At 41.7% G+C, this 8896-nt stretch overlaps 2 long non-coding RNA genes across 4 annotated transcripts; both read left to right on the top strand.

Annotated features, from left to right (window-relative positions):
• Positions 1-2203: 2203 nt before the first annotated feature.
• Positions 2204-3072, top strand: LOC139029056 (uncharacterized). The gene is made up of 3 exons (XR_011481319.1): positions 2204-2581; positions 2865-2935; positions 3022-3072. It is a non-coding gene; the product is annotated as an uncharacterized lncRNA (long non-coding RNA).
• A 116-nt stretch (positions 3073-3188) lies between these two features.
• On the top strand, positions 3189-5208 carry LOC139029055 (uncharacterized). 3 transcript variants are annotated; one of them, XR_011481317.1, is made up of 6 exons: positions 3189-3345; positions 3427-3642; positions 3711-3883; positions 3961-4649; positions 4930-5041; positions 5136-5208. It is a non-coding gene; the product is annotated as an uncharacterized lncRNA (long non-coding RNA). The 3 variants fall into 3 exon arrangements; XR_011481318.1 differs by having other exon boundaries at positions 3427-3513; positions 3601-3642; positions 4930-5163; XR_011481316.1 differs by having other exon boundaries at positions 4930-5163.
• The last annotated feature ends 3688 nt before the right edge of the window (positions 5209-8896 follow it).

Raw genomic sequence — 8896 nt, 5'->3', positions numbered from 1 at the left:
TCAAATTCCTTATATTATGTAAACCAGAAAGCACAATTTTCTTGTTTAAATTTTTTTAATTTACGGATAGCCAAGGGCACACTCCAACACTGAGGCATAATTTGTCTGCCAGATCAGAGGCAGTAGGGATGACCAGGGATGTTCTCTTGATAAGTGTGTGAATTGGACCATTTTCCTGTGAAAATGTGATTTTGGGTGTGAAGGAAAATGTGTGGAGTAAAAAGTACATTATTTTCTTTCGATATGTAGTGAAGTAAAAGTAGGCAAAAATATAAATAGTAAAGAAAAGTACAGATACCCCAAAAAACTTCTTAAGTAGTACTTTAAAGTTGTTTTTACCTAAGTACTTTACGCAACTGGATTAGGGCCTAATGAATTTATTTCCATTGACTGATTTCCTTATATGAACTGTAACTCTGTAAAATCTTTGAAATTGTTGAATGTTGTGTTTATATTTTTGTTCAGTGTAGGGGGAGTCTCGGATGGTTGAGGGGCAGCTCGAGGGAACTGTGAGGGGGATCTTGGATGGTTGGTGGCCTGGCAGTTGGGAGCTTGTTCTGTGGTTTGGGTCCCCGATTTGACTTGGTGGGAGATTTGTTGATGTGCCCTTGGGCGGGGCGCTTGACCCTGGTTGCTCCTGCGATAGCACAGGATGGGAGTGTCTGCAAGATGACAATGTAATGTTAACGTTGAGCGGCTTCCCTGTAGGTAGATTGTATGTTTCTTCAACTGAACCACACCACAGCCAGGGGGAATGTAACAATTATACATTCCACAGAGCTGAATGGCACATCTAAACTTTAATCTTAGACTGAGTGTCAGTTTACATAATGACAAGGCAACATAAAGCTTACAACAGAGAGGGTCTGAGACATTGTTGCATCAAGTGGCTACGGACGATTTGCATTGTGTGCACCCCCCAACCCCTCTTTTTACGCTGCTGCTACTCTCTGTTTATCATATATGCATAGTCACTTTAACTATACATTAATGTACATACTACCTCAATTGGGCCGACCAAACAGTGCTCCCACACATTGGCTAACCGGGGCTATCTGCATTGCGACAAATCGTCGCAACGGAAAACGTTTTGTAACGAAAACGAGAGTTTTTGGACAAATTAACGTAGGTCCCGATCTGTTTGCGACTGTCTGAATCTTAAACGGTTAACTGTCCAGTTGCAAGACGTAATGAATAGACCGCGGGTGTTGGCCATCGTGTCAATTATCTACATTAATTACTCTTCCTAATAGTGCCACTATCACATGCCTCGGTCTGGAACAACAAACAGTCTTCACTGTTAGTTACCAAGTAAAACTGTAAAGTTATTAGTGAAGGCAATTCCGGCTCTTCTCAGTGAGCCGACTCGTTCGGCTCAGCTCACCAAAAAGAGCCTGCTCTTTAGGCTCCCAAACGGCTCTTAACATTTTTTATTTTTTCAAGTCAGTTTGCGATAGTTTGACTATGATTGGTGTTAAAACAATTCTAATTCAATTATTAAATTAAATCATACTCTACCTTAACCACAATGTATTTAAAAATGCATTGGTTTGTTATGAAAAATAATGCTATTAAGCATTTGCATTTAAAGTATAACTTTTTAATGTATATAAACACATGTGGAGGTGCTGGCTCCACCACTATCACTAGCAGGCCCGCTAGTTTCTCGAAGCTCCGCTACAAGCTAGCTTCACAGTTGGGTGCAGTTTGCAGATGCCTGTGTAGGTTGTGCGTAGAACCGGCTTTATATGAGATTTTGTTTTGGCAAATTCTACACTGTGCACTGTGTCTACATTATTAAAATACATCCAAATGCTACTGTGCTTCCGACTCATTTTCCAGCTGTAGTTTTCACAGCTATCCTTCCTCTCTCTCCTCGGCTGCCAAGTGTGTGACTGTGAGTGAGTTGGTTCGGCCCTCCCTCACGCTCTTTGGTTCATTGGTTGACACTGCGTGTCTGATTGACAGGAACTACAGGTGAGGCTGTTAGTCTGAGAGGACAGTCAGAACGAATGTGTGTGCTAGAGCATTTAGGCCTATATTATTTTATTTCTTTTTTCGTTCTTTGAATTAGTTAATTCTATTCATTTAAATCTTTTGATGATTCATATCTTAATCTTTTTTTTCACTAACAGTTATTAGAGGGAATTTACCAGGGATAAATCAGGACAGCAGGAATTGAAAGGAGTAGGCCTACCGGGGCCTGTTGCACAAAAGTAGAATTAAGACATCCGGGATAAATGACTCAGCTGAGCTCAATGAAGCCAAAACATGTGCGTCCAGGCTTAATTGGTTGCACAAAGACCAAGCCAGGATGAGCAGACACGGATTCATTAAGCCAGGTGAAACCAATCCTGGATAGGTGCGCGCTCACGGCTCACTCAAATAGACCCCGCCACAGATCACAGATTAACTGATTTACCATGGCAACTAGAGCCGCGTACTTTTCCCCGTCGGAAGCACAAATCCTCATGGAGGCATACGAGGAGGTAAAAGATATAATTAAGAAGAAAGGCAACACCGCCACAGTGATAAAGCAAAGAGAAAAAGCGTGGCAAAGTATTGCAGACCGCCTGAATGCGTAAGTAGTGCAAAATTACACACTCACCGCTCCGCTGAAACATCACAATTACAATTCAAATATTTAATTCACATCTTCAAAAATGCAGTTGTACTGTAATTATGAAACGGTTAAATTTTTAATTGAAATGCACTGCAGATATGAGTGAAATTGTGTAAAGTAACTCCATCACACTGTATAAAGCTATGATAAATTTTTTGATATTTTTACTGAAAACAAGACAAAAATACCAAGTAATTTTTTGCAGTGTGACTCCATTAAATGTGTGTGTGTGTGTGTGTAGATTAAACATGAACGGGCCAAAACGGACATGGCAGCAGGTCAAAATCAAATACAAGAACATTCTGCAGAATGGTATGGTCCCTGACTAATATTTAACAAAGCACAAGCATATATTGTACCCAGAAGTGCCTGCCACACATTGTCTGTACTGTTTTTAGCAGTGAAAAAGAATACCCACAGACAAGGCACGGGTGGTGGGTCACCAAAGCTGACTTACCCCAGCAGAGGACATGGCCTTGGAGCTAAATAAAGGCAGGCCCGTCTTAGAGGGGATCCCTGGGGGAAAGAGACGAGCATAGGTTCCTCCCAAGATGCCACCGCTTCATTCAAGGTATGTCCTTCCATCTCTACATGGGATACAACCACATTCATATTGAATCAATTTGGACTGTCTGACTTTGGTTTACCTATTGCCTTGCAGTGTCTGGCAGCACTGTGTTCCTGTTAGAGCCACCGCACAAGCACCAGACGATGCTGATCCAGTGAGTACTCCATCAAAGGCATACTGTAGCCTGGCATGTCTTGTCTACTAGCTTCAATATGAATCCGATTAAATGTGATAGGGTGAAGGCCCCAGTGCAGCAGCAACAGCACATGATGGAGACGATGATGAGGAGGAGACCATCTCTCTGGATTCCAGAAGGCATGAGGTATCATGTTAAGACTGTGAAAGTACTATTTACTCTACAATGGTGAGGAGTCCTCATCAAAATCAAAAAATCTAATTTCTTTTACAGGACCCAGATGCTATACAGTGGGAAAACCAGCCTGGCAACATAGTGCGTATTAATAAAAGGACACCACATCCTGCAAAATTCCAGCTGCGCTAATTGTATTGTGTTCACAGAGCTCACAAGCTATCAGAAAGTTGTATGGCAACCACCTCCGGCGCAAATAGAACTGGCAGACATAGACATTCAGTACAAGAAGAAAAAGATGGAAAATCTTGCACTGGAGTCCGAAAATAAAAAGAGGACAATTAGGAAACTGGACCTTGAAATAAAAAAACTTGAGAGGGAGGTGAGATATGCCTTCAATGTACACTGTATGCTAACTGTAACACAAATGTATTAATCATTATTTCTTTCCTCCCCCAGCTCCAAGAAGATGACACAGCTCAAAATAAAAATTAGGTATATTCTCGTAAAGTCAAGTGAGCCATGACATATGAGCTCTTATTGTGAGCACACAGGACGGTGGCATCTTTCTAAGGTTTTTTTTATTTTCCCAGCAATCAGTACAACCAAGTCATCGTTATAAGGCATCGCCCTCTTTTGCCCACCCCCCAGCACCAGGTGTGGCCACTAGCCTATATGAAGGCCCAAAATTGTGTGTTCCTTTCTGCTCTGACAATGGCATGCCCATTCGTGCGAGATGTGGTGGATGAAAAGCACTTGTGCTGAGGAGAGCCTTCAGGCGAGAAAGGGTCTTCAGGGACCGGTTGGACCCACTGGCCTTCCCTGATGACCATCTATATGAAAGATACAGGTTTTCTGCAGATGGCATCAGGTATCTATGCAGACTACTGGGTCCCAGGATTAAGCACCGCACTGCACGGAGCCATGCACTGAGTGTGGGAGCAAATGGTTTGTGTGGCCTTGCGCTTTTTTGCTAGTGGAGCCTCCTGTACTCAGTGGGGGATGCAGAACAAGCTGAACAAGGCCACAATTTGCCGCACAATAAGGAGTGTGTGTCTGGCTATCAAAGCATTAGCAGATGTCTTCATCTCCTTCCCTGGCCACAGAAGACTCTGTTGACATCAAAGAGGAGTTCTATAGGATTGCAGGTAAGAGGATCTACAAATTACAGGACAACTGTTAACACATAGTAGGATACTCATTACTTTGTGTGACAGGTTTCCCCAATGTCATTGGTGCAGTGGACTGCACACACATAAGGATAAAAGTCCCCTCAGGTGCCCATGAGGCCGATTTTGTGAATAGGAAATCCTTTCACAGCATTAATGTTCAGGTGAACATAACTTTTTGATATTGTCCATTGAGAACACTCTGCATTGCCAGTGATGTGCATTGATTGGTGTAATATTCCTCATCTTATGATTTCAGATGGTCTGCAATGCTGACTGTGTGATCAGCAATGTTGTGGCAAAATGGCCTGGCTCAGTCCATGACTCCAGAATCTTTCGGGCCTCTGAAATCTATCAGTGCCTATCACAAGGTAAGCCACACAACCCCTATTTATAACCATCATGGCTGTGTCAAGAATATCACTGTGTTTATGAGGTAGTAATGATGAGATTTTGTGTTGACAGGTGAATTCTCTGGTGTGTTGCTGGGAGACAGGGGTATGGCTGCCAGCCTTTTCTCCTGACCCTTTCACAGACCCCAGGAAGCACAGCAGGCCTACACCATCCCATGCCAGGACCAGGGCCAGAGTTGAAATGACCTTTGGTCTCCTGAAGGCACCCTTTCACTGCCTTCACAAATTAAGGGTCAGCCCTGTTAGGGCATGTGATATTACTGTGGCTTGTGCTGTCCTCCACAATGTGGCCTGCCTGAGGAAGGAGAGGGCCCCCAGAGTGCCACCAGCCATGGACTGGGACAATCCGGCAATCTCCCCTGATGACGACAGTGGGGGCTGCTGAGGGACCAATATGTGTTGAATTATTTTAGTTAGTATGTGTGCTTTCAATTTTGGTTAAATATGTCCTGCGGTGGCAGAGGAATTTGGTTTTTTTGGGTTCGTGTTTTGACGAATTTGGCCTCTTATGATGTTTGTGCGGTATACTGTGTGTAATACAAGGCTGCAGGGAGGCTACTGCATCCATTCATTTGTCTGTTCAGTTGATGTGTATGGATTTGTCCTGCATTTATTTTAGTGTGCAGACATGCAGGGTGTGTTTATATACAGACCTTTGAATGTGTATGTATCATTTTGTATAATATGCTTGGATTCTGTGCTTTCCATCTTGTAGAGTCACTGTGACTTCAGTTTCGAAAGGAGCTGATGGTTTACCTGCTTTGTTTGTCCTTATTCAATAAAGGAACATAATGTTACACATTGTGTTTTTATATTCATATGGAATGTGTATTTGTTTATATGACAGAGTACTAGGGCCACACTGAAGAAAAAGGATAAAGTCATAAATTTATGAGGCTGGTTCTTTCTGCAGAAAAGCTACATATTGTTTTTACAGTTTTGATACTTATGACAATGTGATACTTAATATTCTGGCACATCAGCATGTCTTTGTTTATGAAACCATACTGAAGTACAATTTCACGAAATGCCCCACATCTGTCATTTTAACAACTGTCCTCCTTTAAAACAACTGGTTACAATATTATGACTTGTGTTTTTTTCCCCTCTGTGGCCCTAATATTCTATCATTTTATATATAGCCTTATAGTCTATGGGAAACTGTAAATTATCTAATGATAGCAACATCATCTAAAAATCATTTTTTATCCAAAATCATTGAAATTAATGATCACAAATGTTTAAATAATAACAGTGGGTCTAGTTATATGTGATAACAATGTATAGTGAGCAGTGAAATAACTATTGGTTTCCATTTGTGGTGACTGCTGACTGACATTAGGGATGAGATTAAATAGATCCTGGATTTAGCCTGGTCTGGAGCAGGCTAGCTCCACAGAATAAATCTCCAAGGTAATTTATACCATAACATATCCTCCTGCCCCTATCCATCTTTAGTGCACCGGATTACGGATCAATTGAGCCAGGATCACCAAGATATCCTGGCTTAATCCCTTATCCTAGTTTGTGGCAACAGGCCCCCGGTCTGTAACCTCTCCAGTGGCCATAGGCAAATATCAACAACTTTATGAAAATACCTATTTTGTGACGTGTTTCTGGCTGAACGGGGGATGACCATGGAGGAGAACGCAGCAAATTGATTGACTTATATTATTAACACAGGAACATTTTTAAATGAATGACTGATTATAATTGTATAGAAAATATTAAGACAACTAATATTGAGTGGAAAATAATGTAATTGTCAAGAACATCGCGTAATGCTAGTATTTAAAAACGATCTACCTTTTACGCCACTAGCATTTTAGGCTTTTGTTGTGCTGTCCTCCGTTCAGTACCTTTTACACACTGCATTTTAGGTTTTTGTTGTTCGTGTCCTCCGTTCAGGTGTTTCCCACACACGTCCATTGAGAGAGCTCCTATTAGAAGTGGAAGTCCGTGGATGGTTGAATGGTAGGCCTATAATTCGCCAGCAGATGGAGACATTTGACAAATAATGTATTTCTTATCAATTGTACAACCATTTCTCATTTGGATTTGCGTCAATAAAAAAATATTTTAAATGTATACAATCGCCTATTTTTTAATTGTATTATATAGGCTATAGTTAAGCAAGGATTTAACTGGTATCTACAAATTATTAAAATGACACTTCATACCAATCCAGTCATAAGCAAAGGGATGTTTTTGGCTGACAATTCCTGAGGGAAATGCCAAGATCTGGCATCCATTGAACATGGCAAAACATTTTTGTGACGGTTCCTCAAATAATTTCTGTATATTGCAATGTCAGGCATTTCAGGAAACACCTCTGTCTGTGTGTGTGTGTGGGGGGGGGGGGGGGGGAACATGTGGCCATGATGAGAGCCAGGCTGTGGGTGGCAGATGTATTTTAGGTAATGGTCCACTTGTGGAGAACTAAAAGCTGTAAATGGCACAGAAAGACATCTCTGGGTTATCCATCCTCTGCTTCCAATTACCAAGAGCAGCACCTGTCTGCAACACTGCATACTAACTAACCACCCAGACCCAGTGTAGACAAATCTATTATTCCACCATGCACATAGAGAGCTACACTTCCTATAGAACTGAAGACCTCCCATATCACAGACCAATACTCATTTTAGCATGTCAATCCTGGTGGGGCAAAAAAAAAGGGGGATGCATGCCAGCAAAGCCACTACACAACACTAAACAATACATTAATTGCACTATAACGGTGACAAACGGTGCCCACAAACTGTTAGGGCCTACATAAAGCTGCCCCAACAGCAGTCCTAACATTTTACCATGAATACACCTGGCTATCAGAGGAGCTTTTTCTTACCAGCGAAACAGTTCATTCTGCCTCATTTACTGCCTGTAAAAAAACATAGCTGACATGGCTGACTTGCTTAAACAAATCTGGATGAGATGTACAAACTATGGCCTAAGGGGACGACAAGCGGATAAGAGGCAATCCGTAATTCCGATTAAGACATTAATGAGCGAGCTAGGATGGACGTAGTCAATACAACTATTTGTTTAGCACTTTAAATGTACAGCGAGACAATTCAGAACATGGGGCGATCTTACACTGTTGTCCCTGTACACCAAGTCAGAACCGTAGGATAAATAAAGGGGGCATATAAGCTCTTACMATATTCAATGATTACATTTCTCTAAAGCAGGTTATAGGCTACATGTGCACCACCAAGTCAGAACAGTAGGCAAAATTAAGAGGGGTAAATAGACCAAATTATTAGGGTGAGGCACATGGGCTACTAACAGCTAACTACACAACATACACCTACTATTACTTTCTTAGCTACAGTATACATATCTCCCTGGCATATTACATCATTTATGCAGCAACATACAAGACATTTTTGGACTCACCCTGTTGTGCTATGCTCACTTGAACAGGAAGGTGGCACCGCGGTCCTTCGTGAGCAAATTTTGTAATCAAAGTCTAGCATTCTCTGGATTTATGGTGCTTTCATAAACTGGGAACTCTGAAAACAACAAGGTCGAATCATGATGGCGTCATTGATCTTCAGGTCGTAGCTCTAGAAAGAGGCCAGATTTACAATTCCGAGTTGGATGACCGTTCAAAACTTATTTTCCCAGTCATAGCTCGTTTATTCTCAACTTCCCAGTTGTCTTGAACTCACTGAAGACAAGTTTTTGCAGTTCCGAGTTAACAGTTGTTTTGAGCGCGGCACAAATCATGCTCATTGACAGCATGGCCAATGATGAATGTTTATCATTTTAAACTTGGAAAAGAGCCCCTTAATCCCAAATTTGGGACCA

Source organism: Salvelinus sp. IW2-2015, linkage group LG17, assembly GCF_002910315.2.
Source record: "Salvelinus sp. IW2-2015 linkage group LG17, ASM291031v2, whole genome shotgun sequence".
NCBI classification, from domain to species: Eukaryota; Metazoa; Chordata; class Actinopteri; order Salmoniformes; family Salmonidae; genus Salvelinus; species Salvelinus sp. IW2-2015.
This window is presented reverse-complemented; position numbering and strand designations above follow the sequence as displayed.